Raw genomic sequence first — 22,524 nt, 5'->3', positions numbered from 1 at the left:
GTCCAGGAAGCGTAACTACTATAAAGCTGCCACTGGCAACAATTCTGTATATTGAACCCATTTTATTGAAATAGGTGGGAAGATACAGTAATCAGGACAGACATGTGACGGGCTGTATGCAGTGTAGTTGTAGCAGTGTCCATTCCAGGATATTAGAGAGACAAAGTGGGCGAGGTGATGAACAGTTTAGTAACAAAGTAGTGGGTTAAGAAGTTCTGATTCAGAATAGTGATGGGCAAATCTTTAAAGTATCAGAGACTCTTTTGTTCAATGAAGTATCTGTCTCCAGCCCCCAAATATAGTGAAGTGTTTTTTTTTCTCTCGTTTCCTCAGTCCCATATTGCTGCTGCTCAATCTTTAAAGACTGTCCTGCAAACTCCTACAGGCCCATGGCTAGCTATCAAGGTCATGACTCTCTCTCCAGACCAACATGAAAATGTCCTCCATGACCCTTTTGTCAGGCACACAGTCCCCTCTCTCATTGATGATTCCGTCATGGGGCCCAGTAGATCTCCACTCCCCCAGATTTAGCACCCTCTGGTATTTTTCTGTTAAAGATGCTCCAGATTATGTTGTGTGCCTCTGGTCTCTGTCTTTCTTAGCTAAAACTTCTCTATGCACCTTTATGTCATGATGATGAATGCATTAAAAATGCATGGATGGATGAATGGGTGAGTAACGCCTATCTCAGCATCCTTGCAAACACGTCTTATAAGTCAACCTGAAAGGTGTTATGTTCATGGCATACACATGGAGAAGTTAGACAGAGACGTAAAATACTCTTGCTGGAAGGTTACAACATATTTCTTAGAATTCAGAATGATAACACACAGGAACCCAGAAACAGAGAGAGACAAAGCAGACTGCTTCCTAAAACAAAGAGGCACAAGTCACTCCACCTTTCTCGAGACAGGCTACCTGCAGGATGATTCTGCTAGGCCCAGATCACATGCTTCCCTATAGAGTATTTGTCCGGGGGTATGTTCTATTGCCCAATGTTATGTATTCAAGCAATGAAAGGTATATCCTATTGGTGAGATACAGTGGGTCAAAGACAAAAGTGACCTGGCAAGCATGAGTAGGACTGAGATGGGGGAAGTGAGGGAAGCTTGTCACGGAATTTCCTTGCTTTCGTTGGTTTAGATTTCAACTATAATAATCCATTAATGTGGAATGTGTATTTTAGAAAATCTCCATTTGTATAGCTGTAGCAGCAGCACAAACACACCGGTCAAACAAACTCCTCATCTAAAGTCGTGGGCTTTCTCCTGCTGTCGGATCAGGAGACAGACAGACTGTAAATGCTGACCGCAACAGCATTATATCACCAGGTTTTTTGTCTTGTGAGTAATTCACTGTAATCCCGTTGCTGAAAACTACCAGGTACCTCCCGTGTACAGTAACACACAAATTCCCATTTAGAATGGTATGTATTTAAGGCCCGTCAGGTTGCTGAGACTATAAGCCTCTCATGCGCTGCAGGCTGCTATTTTGGCTGCTGCTGCCATTTCTTTTCTCTAGAGGGGTACTGTTGACAGAGGAGCTGATAAGTAAAAGGCTCGATGATGATCTCTGATTTGACAGCTAAGATCAACTGGTCTTTTTTGTTCTAACCAGGCACTGTGTATTCAGTAAAATGATGGGCTGATTTCACCGGTCGTTATATTACGCCAATGTGTTCCATAAAGGAAGACCACAGTTATTGCTGTTCTGTCTAAAAGCTGGCTTTGCTTTTTAAAATTTTCCAGATTTAAATGTCAACCCAAAATGCCAGATGCTGCGATTGAAAGCCCCGTGTTTTGTCTTGATCTGTAGAGATTTGCTTTGGAATGTAGTATCAGCCCCAGCATTTGCTTCAAGCAGGGTATTAAAATGATGTGGATCAGCAGTGACATCAACTCAATGAGTCAGAGTCTCGCTGTTTGCACAGACAGGTATCAACCTGTACCATTGTGATACTTGACCGTATATCATTCCCTAGGCATGAGGAAATTAATGAGGTAACAAACTACCATACTATGAGGCTAAAATCTGCTCTCATTTACAGCATAGTAAATCCACAGTAATGCCAACATCTTTCATGGCATTACTGAGTATTTACACCAGTGATACTGAAGGTAGAAACCAACCTGTTTTCTTCTGCCTAATCATTAGGGAATAGCAAACCATTTAAAAGTCTGTATGACAAAGAATGATTACCTGGAAAAGAGATAAGGAAAAGTTTCGCTTCATCTTTCTCACGGGAGTCACTTAATTTGTTTTATTCATAGCTGATAAAATGATGGCCTCTCGGGGAGGGACCCGTGTCTTTTTCATCACCGGAACAGATTTGAGGAATTCTATCAAATCTCTATCATTTCTTCCCAATCCCACAAATTGTATCCTCTTTGTCAAATCCTCAGGAAATAGACACTTTCCCCCTGAAATCCTTGGGAAACTAGCAGCCTGAGGTAATATCAATTCCTCAAGTGTCTTCTTCATACATTTGGATTCATCAGGTTTCTCTGTGACATGTGCTCTTTGCAATAACCCTGTAAGGCCACTCATTGATTCGGTTAATCTTTTCTTAAAAATTGTTTTTGGAAGAGACAGTGCATAAAGTGTGCCCACCTTAAGAGAGGAATATTTAAAAGTTCCCTTGATAATGATTGTGAGTCACATTTAGACTTGAGTGGACAACAGGAAACAACTTTCTGTGAAGATTCATTTACGTTTTCACCCTCTTCATGCCCCTTTTGTTTTTGTTTTTCCCCAAACATTTGAGTGACAGAGTTTTACCAGGAGAGGATTAGACTCTGTGATCCAAATTCCACCATTGCTCTAATGTGCAAAGGGACCAGAGGGCAGTGGGAAAACTCCAGACGGCCAGTGAACAGCACCGCTGCTGGGGGCATTTCCACCAGACACAGAGCTCATGCTGCAGTGGGCTCGTTAAGGTTTTCACGGTGGGCTGGGTGTGAGAGGCAGGAAGATGGTCCTGTGCCCCAGCACTTCCCAATGGGGGATGTGAGTTATGGCAGCCCTCAGGGCTTCTATAGACTGTACAGGGGGGCTGGTTTGACCCTCTGATATTTCCTGAATAGGAGAGAGACAGGCTGTCTCCCCTTAATCCCTACACCAACTCCTATGATGTGCATCTCCCATAAGAACAGTGCCTTCATCTTACAGCCTGATATGAGTAGTGCCCTTCTGTCATGCCCTTGCCTTTCACAGCAGCTTGTGAGGCACCAATAGTGTTGTAAAAAAAACTTTTGAGCCCTTGGTTGAGAGGCAGAGAACTGCAATTCAAAATTTATCATTAGAATTTATTATTTGATATGTATTATTAATTTTTAAAGCATTTCCCCACCTTTTCTCTATAAAACACTCAAGTCTGTGTCTTCTTGCTCTGAATGTTATCATCTCAGACTGGATTGTTATTGGTTAGTAGATATTGATAACAGGAAACCTAAACTTTATTAGCCCGAGTCAGACCTTGAAAGCAGGGCCCGGCTTTGAAGTCAGGTTTTATCTGAAGTTAAAGGTTTTATCTGCGAGTGTGGTGACTAAATCTGTATGCTTTTGTAGACAACTGATAAAGCCTCAGAGGCGTTCTAATGAGCACCTTTCAACTGCACTTGCTGACCATCCTTTTGATGCATGCAGCTGCGCCACTCCATAGAAAAGCTGAGGGACATGATTGACCCCAGTACCAAAAGTCCCAGTGTGTTTGTGTGCATGACCATGCGTGTGTGTGTGTGTACATGTGTATAATGCTCTGTGTGTCCCAGTGTCCTGTGTCCCACATCAGGATTTATGTTCTCCCTATCCCCGTTGGGTCCAGTCTTGCCAGTAGGGGCATCTCCCAGCAGTGATTTTCTAACCACCCACCATCACTTTGTGAGGGAGGTTGTACAGGTGTCCGCTGCCTTCTCCCACATGCTACAGACCTATGGGGAGGGATTCCCCCCCCTCACCCACCCACACATGCATCCTTGGGAGAGAAGACATTATTAAAAGCAACATGTACTCTTCCCTCTGACTCCCCTGGCTGGCTGAATTTGGTACTTCCTCTGCCTTTCACATCAGTCAGCCAAACTGCTTCTTCTTCCACTTCTCTCTTGCCCCATCTTCACCACAGGTTGCCTGAACCGTAGGGGGGACATGTCTCTCCCATCAGTCCCACTGATTGCACGTATGGAAGCACGGCCCCGATAAAGATAAAGTATGGTCCCAAAAATGATTACAAATATGTAGCTTGACGCTGTGACAACATCATCACTGGAAGTGTTGCCATTACGGGGTTTGCAGCCCTTTGAGCTTCATTAGAGTTACACTCCTGGGACAGTACTGATACACTTTGGGTTTGCTTATAAAAAATACCTCAGGACAGGAGAAGGAGGAAGTAGTCAGGGGTTTGTAAAGAAGCCAGAGCTGCTCATCTTGGTTTTCGGGGTTTGAAGCCAGACTTCCATGAGCAAAGTGGGTTAGAATTCACTTTTCAGGCTGGCTTTTGGCTGTTCCAACTGTTGGATGTTCCAACTCAGTCCCTCTTTCTCTTAGAGCCAGATGAGGGCAGGCTGGGAAATATAGATTCCTATCAGTTACGACTTACCAAATTCAGTTACAGTTAAGGTGTCTGTCAATCCACACTGGTATTGCTCATTACAAAGGAAACTGTGTCTCTTGTAATACTCTGGGTAATAAATACCCATGTTGCAATAAATTGTTTTCAGGTAATGTGCTGCGTAGGCTTCCACTTGCTTGTATATCCCTTATTTTTTTTTTATATTTTCAGGATAAATTTCTAGCTCTTTGACTGTCCAATAGTTTCTTCATTCACTTTGCTTATTGTGGAATAGTCTGGATGGTATTAAAGTCCATAAAATGCAGAGTCCGTCACCTTAATTGTTTAAGCCGTGATCCTGTAAACATACACGTGCTTAACTTTACTACAATGGGTAGTGTCACAGTTTCAGGGTAACTCTTCCTTCTGTGGTCCACCAAAGGCACACACTTTAGGCTCCTGACTCCCAGGCATCACCTCGCTTGTGTGGAGACCCATGTCTCACTTCCTCCTGACTGGGGCTTTCTAAGGCTCCAGAGTTCCCTGCCTGCGCTGTGATATTCCCAGCAAGCCAGAGTACCTAAAGAGGCCAGTGCCTCCAAAGGCTATGAACAGTGTATTTGCCAGCAGTCACAAGTTACTACATAGCTCTTTATAAGCAAGCACATTTATTGTAAAGGTGAAAGCCTTACAGAGGAAACATATTAAAACAATGCAAGAACCTAAATACATGTGAAAAAGCTTACCAGAGGTCACCCCCCAACTCCAACAAGGGCTCTGGTAGGTATCAGACCTTCAAAACCCACAAATGAATTTTTCCTGTGGTTACAAGTTCACAACTGTCTCAGATTCAGAACCAGAACACAGGATGGGTAGTTCAGCCATTTCTTTATACAGCTCAGGTCTTTGATTTCCAGTCTCTGGAACTGGTAATCAGCAGACAAACACCTTCTCCTCAGGGTGTAGCTTTAACAGACTCGGGTTTTGCATAATCAGGGAGGGGAATTTGCATTAACCTCCTCCAAGGTATTCCCCAGGAAATCCACTTAACACATATTGTCCCAAAAGTCCATTCTTGTCTGGAACATTTTCAGTATAGTCCATTGAAGTCCCAGGCCTCATGTCACTTCTCTCCCCTAGATAGCTTACATGCAATCCTGTCCCACAATTATGCATAAACCATTCATTTAATTCAATGGATCACAAAAATATTAAAATTAATTCAATAAGTTCTCCAGAGGATGTTGTCATATTTATCATGAGTAGTCCCACTGAAATCAATTGATCAGGAAGTTAGTGAATAACTTGCCCGGAAATTGTAAACATTGTTGCAATAGGCTGCTTCAGACAGTGACAATTAAAAAATTACTTTATGTAAACCAGGTTGCTGTGAAGAAAATTATAATATAATTATATTTTCATTAAGTGAGTATGTAGGCTTAGGTTTACTTAGTGTAGTGCAACTATTAATTGAGGACAATAAAGCCATCAATGATGGATAAAGAAATGTAAACTCCCTTTCTCATTTCCAAAAATTAGTTTTAAGGCAACTAAGCAATCATAGCTTAGTCGTAAAGGTCTATCATGGATTAGAGACTGATTAAAGAAAGAAAATGAGTGGTCAATTATCATAGTGGCAAAATGTTAACAGTGGGGTGCTAAGATTCAAGGAAGTATACTAGAAGCAGTGTTGATTAATATATTTATTAACACTCTGGCGAAGGGGGGTATACAATGAGGTGGCAAAATTTACAGAGGGATGGCAAAATGTTATTTAGGTTAACCCTGTGGGACATCTCAGCGTACAGTAATCCAGACACAGTCAGCATTACCTTGCATGGTCTGGGGCACTGCACAATGAACGCTCCAAGAAGCGTGGTTCAGGGGTAGCAGATAACTAGGAAAGTCCAGGATAGCTGTTTCCAGAGGAGCCATGCTGAAATGGGGCCAAGTGAGGACAGAAATATGGGGCCTGTGAGAGATCCATACGTTCGAAAGGACTGTTCCACAGAAAGGCAAACTCCACCATCATTATAGGACAATTAACTAAAGCTCTACAAATGGTATGGATTCTCTCCTTTCTGTGGCTTCTTTTCTGCCCCTTTTCTGCATAAGGGACAATCTGGCTCCATGTTTGTTAAAATTAATGTTAGGAAATTAGGGAGATGAGGACAATTATGCATTTACTTGAGGTTAAGTAAATAAGTATGTCTAAGGGAAACAATCAAATGGAAATATACAAATGCTGATATTGACATCCATGACTAAAGACCACATTTCAGCTTCCAACTATGGCACTGGCTTTCTGGGTGATATTTGACTTCTCTGGGCCCTCAGATATATGGATCTAAATATGTAGTTTACAATCTAGGTGGCTTCCATTTCAGATAAAGGAAAACAGACTACAAAGAAAGACTAACGATAAAGTCTCTTTGAGGGAGAGAAAACAGTAATTCATTCTGTGATGAAGAATGAAGCAACATGCTTCATCTAAACCAAGCCACAAAATGGCTCAGTGGATCAATGCATCAGAAGCAGGAAGCCTGCCAAACAGTCAGTGGAGCACTCCAGGAAGACAAGGCCATTGCAGAGATGTGAAATGAACTCTTTGCATCGGTCTTCTCTGCAGAGGATGTGGGGAAGATCCTACATCCAAGCCATTCACTTTAGGTGACAAATCTGATGAACTGTCCCAGATTGAGGTGTCATTAGAGGAGGTTTTGGAACAAATTGACAAATTAAACAGTAATAAGTTACCAGAATCAGATGTTACACACCCAAGAGTTTTGAAGGAACTCGGATATAAAATTACAGAACTACTAAGTGTGGAAAGGAACCTATTATTTAAATCAGCCTCTGTACCAGATGACTGGAGGGTAGCTCACCTATTTTTAAACAAAGGCTCCAGAGATGATCCTGGCAACTACAGGCCAGTGAGACTAACTTCAGTACCAGGAAAATTGGTTCAAATTATAGTAAGGAACAAAATTATGAGACATATAGATGAACATGATATGTTGGAGATGAGTCAACATGGCTTTTGTAAAGAGGAAATCATGTCTCACTAATTTATTAGAATTCTCTGAGGGCGTCAACAAGCATGCAAACAAGGAGGATCCAGTGGCTATAGTGTACTTGGGCTTTCAGAAAGCCTTTGACAAAGTCCCACACCAAAGGCTCTTAAGCAAACTAAGCAGTAATGGGATAAGAGGGAAGGTCCTTTTATAGCGCAGTAACTGGTTAAGACAGTAAACAAAGGGTAGGAATAATTGGTCAGATTTGACAATGGAGTGAGGCAAATAGCGGGGTTCCCTAAGGATCTGTACTGGGACCCGTGCTGTTCAACATGTTCATAAATTATCTGGAAAAGGAGGTTGCAAAATTTGCAAATGATACAAAATTACTCAAGATAGTTAAGTCCAAAGCTGACTGCACAGAGTTACAAAGGGATCTCACTAAACTGGGTGACTGGACAACAAAATGGTAGATTAAATTCATTGTTGATAAATGCAAAGTAATGTACCTTGGAAAAAATAATCCCACTGATAGCTACAGAATGATGGGATCTAAATTAGCTGTTACCACTCAAGAAAGAGAGCTTGGAGTCATCCAGGATAGTTCTCTGAAAACATCCAGTCAATGTGCAGTGGCAGTCAAAAAAGCTAACAGAATGTTAGGTACAATTAGGAAATGGATAGACAATAAAACAGAAAATAACATAATGCTTGTATATAAATCCATGTTACGCTTGCACCTTGAATATTGCATAAAGTTCTGGTTGCCCCATGTCAAAAAAGATATATTAGAATTGGAAAAGGTGCAGAGAATGGCAACAAAAATTATTTTGGGGGTATGGAACAGATTTCATATGAGGAGAAATTTTAAAGACTGGGACTACTCAGCTTATAAAAGTGATGACTAAGTGGGGGATATGATAGAGGTCTATAAAATCATGAATGCTGTGGAGAAAGTGAATAGGGAAGTGTTATTTAGCCCTTCATATAACACAAGAAATAGGGAGTCACCTGATTAAATTAATAGGTACCAGGTTTAAAATAAACAAAAGGAAAAGCATCTTCACATAATGCACTGTCAACCTGTGGAACTCATTGCCAGTGGATGTCGTGAAGACCAAAAGTATAACTGGGTTAGAAAAAGAGTTAGATAAGTTCATGGAGGATAGGTCAATGGCTACTAGCCAAGATGATCAGGGATGCAATCCCATGCTCCAGGTGTCCTTAAGCTTCCAACTGGCAGAAGAATCTGGCACTGGCCACAGTCAAAGACAAGATACTGTCTAGATGGTCTGATCCAATATGGCCATTCTTATGTTCTTACAATCTCTATAATTTTTATTTAGGCAAAACTGCTGCTATCTTCAATGGGAATTTTTTAGAGAGTAATGACTGTAGAATCTGGCCCCATCATTGTGTGCACGGTATTTGAGTTAAATTAGTAAAACTGTTCTTAGAAGAAACACCCTAACCCAAGGTTCAGTAATACTCATTTAAAGGCTATAGAAAGTGAAAGGTGAAATGACCTCCGCAAAGCACGTTATTTGTTTTGAATTTAGCAAACATTTGTTTGTACTATTTACCCTGTGTTATATTGCTGAAATAATAAAAATTCTCACTTATCTGCTATTAAAGTCTGCTATGTGTTTTATTAGCCATTCTCAGGAAAAGAAAAAAAATTGGAGAACAAATTAGAAGAAACAAGGATTGGTGGAGTTCTACATGGCTAGTTGTGCCCAGCCCAAAGTCCATACCTACTAGTTATGGTAAACAACTGAAGCGCTTTGTTTCATTATAGTCTTTTTCACTGGCATTTTTTATTTAAAATAAAAAACTAAACAATCAAACAGCTGAAATAGAAGTTATGCAAGCAAATTTAAATTGGGTTTCACATGCAAAGAAAAAAGATTATAGGACAAAGAAGGAGGGATTATAAGGTAGTATCTAAAATTGGACAGTTCTTAATTATTATTATTATAATTATTAATAAAATATCTCTAGAAATGTTAAAATGGGTGTCCATACTCTCTAGGTCCCCTTGATGTAGCATAAAAACTAACCCTAAATACAACAATACAATTTAACCGACCAACCACCAGTAAACCAGGGAATTTGAAAACTCAGATCCTTCACTTCAAACAATACTTCACCTTTAAAGTTACATTTGCCCCCCATTTTCAAATGCTTAAGAAAAAGGATGAGTTTTTTCAGGTACCCTGAAAGTAACACGGATTTAGCTAGTGTCCATTTGTATTGGTTAGTTGAAGTAATCCAAAAGTATGTTCTCAGCTTTCCAACGATAGTACTTTGGTCATCTTAATTACACCTTGTCATAAATATAAAGGGAAGGGTAATCCCCTTTAAAATCCCTCCTGGCCAGAGGAAAAATTCTCTCACCTGTAAAGGGTTAAGAAGCTAAAGGTAACCTCGCTGGCACCTGACCAAAATGACCAATGAGGAGACAAGATACTTTCAAAAGCTGGGAGGAGGGAGGGAAACAAAGGGTCTGTGTCTGTCTATATGCTGCTTTTGCTGGGGATAGAACAGGAATGGAGTCTTAGAACTTTTAGTAAGTAATCTAGCTAGGTATGTGTTAGATTATGATTTCTTTAAATGACTGAGAAAAGAATTGTGCTGAATAGAATGACTACTTCTGTCTGTGTGTCTTTTTTGTAACTTAAGGTTTTGCCTAGAGGGATTCTCTATGTTTTGAATCTAATTACCCTGTAAGGTATCTACCATCCTGATTTTACAGGGGTGATTCCTTTACTTCTATCTACTTCTATTTCTATTACAAGTCTTCTTGTAAGAAAACTGAATGATTTTTCATTGTTCTCAGATCCAAGGGTTTGGGTCTGTGGTCACCTATGAAAATTGGTGAGGATTTTTACCAAACCTTTCGCAGGAAGTGGGGTGCAAGGGTTGGGAGGATTTTTGGGGGAAAGACGTGTCCAAACTACATTTCCCAGTAAACCCAGTTAGAGTTTGGTGGTGGCAGTGGATATTCCAAGGACAAAGGATAAAATTAATTTGTACCTTGGGGAAGTTTTAACCTAAGCTGGTAAAAGTAAGCTTAGGAGGTTTTCATGCAGGTCCCCACATCTGTTCCCTAGAGTTCAGAGTGGGGGAGAAACCTTGACACACCTTTCAGGAACAATATCATTATGATTTGCATTACAATAGCACATATCAATATCATCATACAAGGCACTCTAAGTACCTACAGTAAGAGATAGTCCCTGCTTGAAAGAGCTCACATACTAAATAGACAAGACAGATGAAGGATGGGGAAAAGGAAAGTATTATTATTCCCATTTTCCAGATGGGGAATTGAGCCACAGGGAGACGGCCATTGACAGGAACATTGCCACTGACTTCAGAGGACAAAGGATCAGATCCTTAATGACTTGACATAGGTCACAGAGGAAGTCTGTGGTAAAGACAAACCTCCTCAGTCCCAGATCTCCTGAGTTTCATGCCAGTGCCTTAACCATGGGACCATCCTTCCTTGCTGGGAGGTTGTGGTATGCTGGCCAAACATATTCCTCAGAGAGCAGATCTATGCTGTTTGGAGGTAAAACTATGCATTATTCCTCAAGTCTTAAGCATTCAGAAGAGAGCAAATCATATTTTATTAAAGGGAAATTATTTTACTAATGATATCGGAACAAAAACTTTTACAATACAATTAATCTTGAATATCTCTGATATCTACCAGAATAAAACATAAACACTAAAATTACACCAGAGGCCAGCGAAGGCCAAGAAAGCAGACAGAGAGTGAACCCCTGGCAGGCTTATTGAACATGTCATTATCCACCATGCAAGGAAGAAAATCCCTCAAAAAGGATGATCCTTTGGATACTACCCTAGGCAATGCTGAAAATGAATCAAAGATGGAGAAAATAAGAAAGGAGTTGTCCTCTGTGGAACAAGCAGTAGACACTTTAGTGGGGTTAGAGCAGTGGTGGGCAACCTGCGGCCTGTCAGGGTAATCCGTTGGCGGGCCGCGAGACAGTTTGTTTACATTGGCCGTCCGCAGGCGCGGCTGCCCGCAGCTCCCAGTGGCTGCGGTTCACCGTTCCCAGACAATGAGAGCTGTAGGAAGTGACACGGGGATGGTAATATGTTCCTAGGCAATTTGTTCCAGTGCTTAACTACCCTGACAGCTAGGAATTTTTTCCTAATGTCCAACCTAAACCTGCCTTGCTGCAATTTAAGCCCATTTATACACCCTCCTCTTCCTTCCTCCTTTCCCCTCACTACATTACTGTCCTAGATGTTAAGCTCTATTTACAGAGCTACTTGTTTATTATTTTTGCTAGGTATGATGCTTGGGCAGATAGGCATGCTCTGTCTGGTTTGAGGGCACTAGCAGTGTAGCACTGATAAAGTTTGGAACTTGATGTAACATGTAGATCTTGGCTAAAGTCTAACACAGAATTTGACTGTGTAGCCATGGCTATCCACTGACTACCTTCCATAGACTACATCAAGTAGACTATGGAAACAGCACAAGTATACAATAGACAGTGATTTTTTAAAATTATATTTGCTCTGTACATTATGATTCCAAACCAATTGACAAACAATGGATGAAATTTCCTACTGGCATAAGTCAGTGACATTGCATTGACTTCAGTGGAGTTGGATCTGCTTAAGCCAGGAGTGACTTTGGCCCATTAACTAATTAATACAATACCCAAGAACGGCAGGTACAGTTACTGCCATTGTACGGTGGGAAAACAGCACATATTCATTTCATCTTTGGGAATGACATTTTCTACAGTCCCAGTCTTGTAAACATTTGTACATGTTTAACTTAAAGCATGTGAGTAGTCTCCCTGAAGTAAATGGGACAGACTATATGCTTAAAGTGTGGACAGGATCAGAGACTATGTTTGGTCTTTAATCAAAGGTAAATATCTTTGGAAAATTTGAGCACAATACTTCAGCAATTTGGGAGTAACCAAAACAAGGATGAGGGATGGGAATGTTCACCCACTTTGTGTGATTAAAGAACACAGCCCTCTTCCAACCCCACTCTTTTGAATACAGGTACAATCTGAGGGTTTGGAGATATACTTCAAGACAAGAAGCAGACAATGTCAAAAAGACATCCAGATTTTTACTAGATGAACATAACACCCTATCCAAACACAATAACACATGGAGATGAATATCCCAAAATACATGAAAGACTAGGCGGTAAAAATCTTAGGGCAGTACACATATTATTAACCCAGAAACAGCCTTTTTATTACACCTTAGCCAGCACTACTAATATTTTGACTTATTTTACAGGAGGTCATTTTTTAGACCAGCACTTCTCTTGAGGCAGACCCTTTCAATTTGGGAGAAAGAGATGCACCTCCAGCCCTAAAGTAACCATTTTGTAACTGAGTGCAGTAGGATAGACCACTCCTTCTTTTCGGTTAGTTAATATTTTGTTTGGTTTCCCTTTCACTCTTGGGAAGTGTGACGGGACAGCTGCCCCTCATTGGCTGGCAAAGGGTTAATAGCAGCCAACCAGAGGAAGGCTTAGAAGCAACCAATCAGGGCCAGGTTGGGCCCTATAAGAAGTACCTGGGACAGAGCAGAGCAGTGCTGGGCAGGGTCAGGGGAGCAAGTGGAGCTCCAGCCTGGCTGGCTCCCAGAGTGTGGCCTTGATACAGGGGCTGAATAGGTACTGGGGCTATGGGGAAGTGGCCCAAGGAAAGCAGGTAGCCCCAGAGGAGAAGGAGAGCCAGTGAGCTGCTGCCAGCTATAGGGTCCCTGGGTCGAGGCCCAGAGTAGCAAGTGGGCCTGGTTCCCGCCCCCCCTTTGTCCCACTGGCTGCCGAGGGAAGTGGCCAGCCAAAGGACTGCAGTTTGCCCCTGAGTGAGGGGCTGGACTAGGGGCTGCAGTTCACCACTGCGGCAAGAGGCCGGGCGAAGGACTGACGGTTCCCCTGGAAGGGTGAGACAATGGAGTTGGGGCACAGCCAGAGGGCTGTAACCTGAAGAGGGTGCTGCAGTCTGGCAGCAATGCGGGTCCCCACAGACAGCAGAGATGGTGGAGAAGCAGTGACGGAGAGTGAGACACCACAAGAGGAAGGCGCCCTGCTGATGGACAGCGCTAATTCCCAGAGCAACTGGCAGGAGGCTCCACGGTGGTGAGCATGACCCGTTACAGGAAGGTAGCACACCTTCACATGCAGCAATAATGCTGAATCGTGAAACTTCATGTGGAAATAGCCCTCACTGAACAGCAGTGTCTTTATTTGCTTTGATTTATAAAATGATTAGTATTAACAAAGATTGGTCTGTTTGCACACTGTGGGCATGCGATGGAATATTTCCTTTAAGTTTGTTGGTGGGCACTGAAATACACCTATCCTGTGCGTACAAGCAACTACTGTTACTGCCCATTTATTGCTAAAGGCAGCAGAAGTCATAAGCTCCGCTAGCTGAATAGCTCTACGTCAAGTAGTTTGCAAGCTTACTGCAGGGCTTATAAATTCCAGAAACAAAGCCAGCAGCACATGTAAACATCACAAAGTGAGTAGCTGCAGAGTAAGAGGATTACAAGTTTTCGAGCAGAGCTCGCACTCATTGCAACCTGAATTAGTTCTGGATTTTGGTTTCTCTTTGGCCTTGTTTTTCCTTTTAAAAAAATACAAAACTAAGTGCTATGAAATATCAACCCATTTAGTCCATTGGTAAGGTTAAACCCTAAGGCCAATATTTTATAAAATGATTAATGATTTTGTTTTTCTCAATTTTTGGATGCCCAGCTTGAGATCTTCAGTGGGCCTGCTCTTAAGAGAGTGCTGAGTAACTGCTCTCCAGAAATACTTTTTATCAATTTTTTTCCTGTACCTTGTTACTTTAGTTAAGTAACCGTAGTATTAGATGAGGAGGAAAAGTGGGGAAAACAGAGTCTTCTAGTTGGAGCATACTACTGCAGGAAGATGACACTCTGCTTTTAACACTTAATATTAGAGTAATGCACTGGCAGCAAAAACCCTTAGAAAATTGGTGAGGTGGCAGGCTGATTGGTTTGGGATTAGCATCTATCACATGGTTTTAGCACAATACATTTAAATACAGTTCTTCCAAAGGTGTAAGCATGGTTCTTGTGATCAGAGAAGCTAGGTCCTTACTGTTCAATAAACTAGCCTACAAACCTGGCTATAATCTGTGATGGTTTATTGTTTGATTAGGACTTTCAACACTGACCGGACAAATGGTGTTAGAAGAATTCTAGCACCATAGTTAAGCACAGTTTGCTGGTAAGGTGTTAATAAGATTTCCCCAGCTAGTGTTGACAGGGCCTTTGTGCAAGCTGTATAACTCAGCTCTTTTTAATTATAGCTTTTTCATTAGAATGACAGAGATGGTCCAGACTGTGATTCAAACCTTAAAATGCTTGGATTTTATAAGAAGAAAAGTCTTGCAGTTCAGAATGTGCCCCTCCATAAACTCTTTGGCCTGCGTCCTGAACCCTGCTGTATTGTGTTATAAATGCTGTACTATTTACATTGATCTTTCATCTAATAGCAGCAGGTTATAAAAATCTTTGTTTGGTATACAGGTAATATGCTAACGTTTGTCCATTTAATGTAAATTATAATACTGGAGATATAAGTAAAAGAAGAAATCTGGGTGCATCTAGAAAAAGCAGTGTGTACATGAGCTAAATCCCACAAGTTAACATTTGTCCACACAAACAGCCACAGCAAATAAACTGAGTTTTCTTTAATCTGGTTAGTAAACTGCAAAAAGACTGTAACAGGGATAATAGGGTAAAGGTACTAAAAAGGAATGCTGTTGTTAAACAAAGGAGGAGATCTGAGAATGAGGGTTTGTGTTAGGAGAGCAGGGTGTGTGTGTAAGGTTGTGAACTCTGCTATGTTTCCTGGAACTTTGCAAAATAGCATATACAAAGAGTTGAGTATGAATTTCCTCACTCATGAGTAACCTATTACTATGAGATTCAAATCACTAAAGGCCAGATTCTGGCCTCAGTTACATAGGCACAACCCTCACTGAATTGTCACTCCAAGTAATGCCTACAGTATGTCTTGACCAAACAAAATAATACAAAACATTGGAATATAAGGCAAAACCCACAATCATGAGTTTAGTTTGTTCGTTTTTATCTCCATGGGACATCATACAATCTGTAGTCATTAATAATTTTTGTTAAACTATAAAGGGGAGAAAAACTTTCTACTGCTTGCACAACTAAAGAAAGACACACACCCTTTAGGTTAGCCTCCAGAACTGTTTCCATGACAAACCCCATGAATAGTATACGTACAACACAGCTTTTTTTATAAATATGGTTGGCTGTGCGTGGGATGTCTCATTTTTCACTAAAAGAGAAGGAAAAGGAGTACTTGTGGCACCTTAGAGACTAACCAGTTTATTTGAGCATGAGCTTTCGTGAGCTACAGCTCACTTCATCGGATGCATACCGTGGAGTTTCCACGGTATGCATCCGATGAAGTGAGCTGTAGCTCACGAAAGCTCATGCTCAAATAAATTGGTTAGTCTCTAAGGTGCCACAAGTACTCCTTTTCTTTTTGCGAATACAGACTAACACGGCTGTTACTGTGAAACCTAAAAGAAAAGGAGTACTTGTGGCACCTTGGAGACTAACCAATTTATTTGAGCATAAGCTTTCGTGAGCTACACCTCACTTCATCGGATGCATAAAGTGGAAAGTACAGTGAGGAGATTTTCTATATACACACAGACCATGAAAAAATATACATTGTAAGGAGAGTGATCACTTAAGATGAGCTATTACTAGCAGGAGAGTGGGGTGGTGGAGAGAAAACCTTTTGAAGTGATAATCAAGGTGGGCCGTTTAGACAGTTGACAAGAAGGTGTGAGGATACCTAAATGGGCCATCTTGATTATCACTACAAAAGTTTTTTTCTCCTGCTGCTAATAATCTTAACTAATTAGCCTCTTACAGTTTGTATGGCAACTTCCACCTTCTGTGTGTGTGTAAATATATTTACACACACACAGAAGGTGGAAGTTGCCATACAAACTGTACACACACACAGGGCTGTAGTCCAATAACCTCAGTAAAGCATCACCTTAATATTCATTCCAAATGAGATCTGTCTCTTCTCTCCCTGAGAGATATTACACTATGTACTGAATCTTGTTAACGATATCGAGAAGGTATCCATTTTTGCCAGCCCCAAACATTTAAAAATCTTAAGGTTTAAAAACAAATAAGGCCTTTCCAGTGCTTTTTTCTTTGCCTTCTGGTTTCTGAGTCCGCAGGGAAATACCCAGGTCATGTTTTCAAGCTTTTCTCTGTAATCACAAGGGCTAGGAACTTAATTTTTGTTTTGTTTTAAATTGAAAGTTGACATTATCATAGAACCTCATCACTCCAGGACCTGAGACTTTAAGATCACTAAATATTGCAAGACTTGGTAAAAACACCAGATATCTGCTGGAAGCTTAAGGTTTCTCCAAATGTGGATGTCCCCTCAAAATCTACCTACTACTGACTTGTGGGTAGTCTTAATTTCTTTTCCATTGTGCACTGGAGAGAAGGAAGGGAAGTTAGGAAACATTACAGTTTCATACAGCATCTTAACACAAAAGTGGAACCATCTTCCCCCTATCTGAGTTTGACATAGAACATCTAGCGGCTACATTCATGTATGGCAATACATTCATGAGGGGAAGAAAATAAATAATTGTACACTTCTAATTTATGGGCTTAATTCTCCTCCCTCTTTCCCCAGAGTAAATCTGTTGAAGTCAGTGTTCTTGCACCAATCTCAGGCCCTACATCTTCACTCTTCTGATAATACATACCCAAGACTATGCCACCAACTGATTCTGGTATAGTTTGAATTTTCCTTGGAAAACTAGGGTTTCCCTCAGGCACCTCTGTTCTCTGGTGCACCACTGACTTCAGCAGAATTATAAATGAAAAGATAATTCGGTCCACAGTACGACTGCCAAAAATGAGGACAGTGAGAAAACAATGCACTTCTACATTTGAACTGTTACATTTACAGTTGAATTGCAGTTGCCAATATAAGCCATTACTGTCAGTTGTTCCAAAATTAAGCATAACAATTCGCTGCAGGCAGCAACTTGGCATATGAGGCTTGGCAAGTGATTACTCAATAATATGACTTAATCTGTTTCGGTTATTTAAATATTGCCAACAGCTGAGAGAGTGCTGGTTGAAAAGTAACGTGCCTATGAAAGGCTGTAAAACAATGCTAGGTGCATATTACAAAGTATTTTCTGTGAATATTGATTTGAATTTTTAACCAATTCCTCTGGCTAAGTTTGCTGTCCTGAGTTTCCATGAGTTGAATTTTGCTAGTAAGAAAGTTAATAGGATGTACATTTTAAAATTGCTTTCACACTGGGATCCTGATGATAAGAATTTACTGTCCCCCCCAACCAAAGTGCAGTAACAATGACATTTGAATTGTGACCAATCAGAGCTAATCAGTAAACAAAAGTAGTCTGTACCTTGGTGGCTGACCCAGATCATTTTTACTAGACCACCTCTTACAAAGTGCTTTGAATCTCTTTTCAGTTGAGTAGGCAAAGTGTAAAGTGGGTCCAATAATACTATCCACTTCTAAGCTGCAAAAACATGATATAAGTGCAAAGCATTATAATTAGTCACATTTCAGAAGGTATAATTAATTTGTGTTTTCCTCTTCACACAACAAACAATATGAGGAAAGCATATGCACATGGTGGGGTCCAAGTAATCAGGCTTACTGAATATGCACAAACACGCAAGGCATAGTTAGATCCATGCTGCTGCTTTGACTGGTTTCTGGCAGCTTCTACAATGTAGAACACAGTAAGCACCACTAGAGGGCTCACAAGTGACTAATAGGGATGTTAGCCTATTTCTATTACAGCAATAACTATGACATATACTGTAGACTGATTCTCATTTACGCTAAAGCCACTCTACATCATGCTAGCAGTGTAAAGGAGCCTCAGAGTGGGTGGAAACCTAATTTACTCCCACTTAAAAGCTCTTTTTCAGTGCCAGAGTGATGTAAATGAAATTCAGGTGCACAGTTTCAGGGAGCTGGCTGGGAGGCATTTTGGCTTTGGAACCTTAACACCTGGGGACCATTCCTTCCCTCCCCTGCCCCAGTCGAATGCATGGAGCTCCCATTCGGTAACTGCACTGTTGTCACTTAGCAAGCTAACTTTTTTTAAACCAAGTGTTTTGGGTTTTGGAATAATATAAGTCGCCATGTCCAATCAGGTCATGTACCTTCCACAGAAGGGTGAAGGTCTTCTGGTCCACCGTGCACTATACTGGGGAAAGAGGGAAAGAATACACTCCTATCGGTTTTTAAAACAGATTTGTTGCTATTAAATGTTTTTGTGGGTTTTTTTTATAAATGGCCTTTTACGTTGTCTGTGATATGAATAGTGTGAATAGTTTATTTTACATCAGGTAGTTTTAAGATTGTAGATCCATCCCCTAGCATTGCCCAGAGATGCTGAGTGAATATTTAAATATATAAACTATAACTGCCAGCATTCTTTGCCCCAAAGAATTTTGACTCCTTGTTTTCACTGGAAGTGTGAACACCTTGTTGGGAAAAGGAGGTCTTGGGGGGGCCAAACCTTCTCTTTTGTCCTACTCCCTGTAGATCTGCTCAGTTCCATAGACCAACCATGGGGAAGCAGAGACCACAGGTCCCACCACCCAAATATGCACTTTGAAGAAGCTGACTTGCTTCCCGTGATCATCCTTGCTTACCTGCCCAGAACTAGCAGTGTAAATACACTCAAGCCGGTATAGAACATGATACCGTATGGGATGCGGATAGCTGTATGCAGCATTCCACTACGGTTCCACCACTTTCCACTCATGCTTCACTGATACCTTCAATGCCTGTCCGTGAAAATTTGCCTTTGTGATTCTAGTCTCAATAGGAATTGTAAGACAAATAGAGCAAAGCTGATATACCTGGGTGCTAATCGGGGAGCTCACTGGCCCTTTATGGCTGTGGTGACAGCCCATCAGAAAGCTTCATTTCATTCTAGGGATCCAAACATTGTGTAGGGAGGAAAAAGCAATGGGGCAGGAAAAGATTCTAAAGATAACAATAATAAAGAAGATGTTCTATAGTGAAATATCAACAGTTATTCAATTGTTTCTGCTGTCTTGATAATCTCCAGGTGTTCTGCAGTAGCATGATCTGCACCTGCCTTTGTTATTTCAGTAACAGAGTCTCCTCCACCAAGCCCTCTCTTGTGTTGTAAATCTCCCCTGAAAAGAATCAGAGTAGATAATATTTGATAAGTTGTCATGGAATTGGAAACCCCTTTCCATCTTTGCCTGTTTGGGCAGATACAGTATCATGAAGGTTTCTTGGCAACCCTTCTCTTAAGGAGTTTGGCTCATGTTTCATTTTTCAGGCTGGTAGAGAGTTTGTAATGATCAGTTATGCATCATCCTTCATCTACTAAGAAATCCATTCCATGATTTATCTGCTTTAGGACTTAACTTATGCTGTACACACTGGATCTGTCTGTGAGCTAGAGATTCAGGGTGAGCTAAGGCCTATGTATGCCCAGAAACTCCATAAAGAACTGCCTGTATGCTTACTATACTTGAGCCCTTCATCAGAAGGGATGGTATGTTCTCTTCAAGATTCAAATGCGTGTAAATACAATTGGACAGTAGACACTGGGTCTTTGACTTTCAGGCATTGACCTTTTCACTAGTATTGACTAGTAATAGCTTTATGATAGGTTGCTGACTACGAAAGTGGCCTCCTATATATCTAATTGGTGACAGTGATCCATTTTTCAGATTCAGAAAGATATTTGCCCTCTGAAGGCTCTAATATTTAGGAAACAGGCTCCTGAATACAAATATCCTCTGATTCTGACATTACCATCCTCTGCATATCAAGAAATCTTGGGAGACAGGCCAGTCCTTGCCTACAGACAGCCCCCCAACCTGAAGCGAATACTCACCAGCAACCACATACCACACAACAGAACCACTAACCCAGGAACCTATCCTTGCAACAAAGCCCGTTGGCAACTGTGCCCACATATGTATTCAGGGGACACCATCACAGGGCCTAATAACATCAGACACACTATCAGAGGCTCGTTCACCTGCACATCTACCAATGTGATATATGCCATCATGTGCCAGCAGTGCCCCTCTGCCATGTACATTGGTCAAACTGGACAGTCTCTACGTAAAAGAATAAATGGAAACAAATCAGATGTCAAGAATTATAACATTCATAAACCAGTCGGAGAACATTTCAATCTCTCTGGTCACGCGATTACAGACATGAAAGTTGCGCTATTACAACAGAAAAACTTCAAAACCAGACTCCAGCAAGAGACTGCTGAATTGGAATTCATTTGCAAATTGGATACAATTAACTTAGGCTTGAATAGAGACTGGGAATGGTTAAGTCATTATGCAAGGTAACCTATTTCCCCTTGTTTTTTTCCTACTCCCTCCCCCCCCACTGTTCCTCAGACGTTCTTGTTAAACCCTGGATTTGTGCTGGAAATGGCCTACCTTATTATCATACACATTGTAAGGAGAGTGATCACTTTACATAAGCTATTACCAGCAGGAGAGTGGGGTGGGGGGAGAGAAAACCTTTTGTAATGATAAAACACCCATTTTTTCATGATTTGTGTGTATAAAAACATCTTCTGTATTTTCCACAGTATGCATCCAATGAAGTAAGCTGTAGCTTATGAAAGCTTATGCTCAAATAAATTGGTTAGTCTCTAAGGTGCCACAAGTACTCCTTTTCTTTTTGCGAATACAGACTAACACAGCTGTTACTCTGAAAACTATCATAGTAACAACTGTTTACTACTCACAGGGGTTTTTTTGGCAGATAACCGCACTTTAGATATCTGTCTACAAGAGCTGTTGGTTCTATTTGCCAATGTGACATTGTTCGTTTGATTTGTGGTCTCACACTTTAAGAATTGCCTTGATGCTTTTTCACAGCTTGAGCATACTGACTGGTAAATTAGAGATTTAGCAAAGTAAAATTGCACCCAGATATGATGATGATGGACACCTTACACATGTAACAATTTAGGTACCTGTGTGTTTTAATTTATCTATTTAATTTACTTCCCTTTTTGGAAATCAGACTTATCTATTGCTTTTTCTGTTCTGGGCCTTCGGTGCAATAGGATCTGTTATGTTTACAGCATACAGAGAAGTTAGATAAAAACATGAAATACTCTTGCTGGTAGGTTGTAAACTACCAACTTTATTTCTTAGAATTCAGAACAATAAAATACAAGTACCCAAAAACAGAAAGAGACAAATCAGGCTGCTCCCTAAAAGAGAGAGGCACAAATCAACCCCTCCCTTACTCTAGCTTGGTTTTCTGCAGAACTGATTTGATCACACACTTCCGTACAGAGGCCCCTAGCCTGCAAACGGAACCAAGAAAACCCTTAGGAGTTGAAATGACAGCTTGTCATGTTTACACTATTTTCACTACACCATAGTATCCATATGAAATCAGAGTATGTTTAAGATATAGCCTTAGCTCTAAAAAATTCAAATTAATCTTTTGTTTCTCTTTTCTCTCAGAATTTAGGTGACCACAATCCAGATTTCCAAGACATAGTTCTTAGCAAATATTCAAATAAACTTAAAAAAACACAATTAGAACAACATTAATTCATGCAGAAAAATTGGGAATATGCCATTAATTTGCTAATCAAAGACATTTGACAAATCTACCGCATCAGGGACTATAATTATATCCTGATTTTCAGAGTTGCTAAGCACCGCACCTGTACCTCACACTGAACTGATAAAGTATGAACTAAAGGGACAATTTGAAGAAATGGAAATGAACTGTGAATTATAGCTCCCAGAGGCCCCAGAAAGAATCAGTGTCCCTCTAACATTTACATTGGCAATTTGAAGGGTTTA

The sequence above is a fragment of the Lepidochelys kempii genome, chromosome 2 (assembly GCF_965140265.1).
Source record: "Lepidochelys kempii isolate rLepKem1 chromosome 2, rLepKem1.hap2, whole genome shotgun sequence".
Lineage (NCBI taxonomy): Eukaryota > Metazoa > Chordata > Testudines > Cheloniidae > Lepidochelys > Lepidochelys kempii.
Note: the sequence above shows the minus strand (reverse complement) of the source record.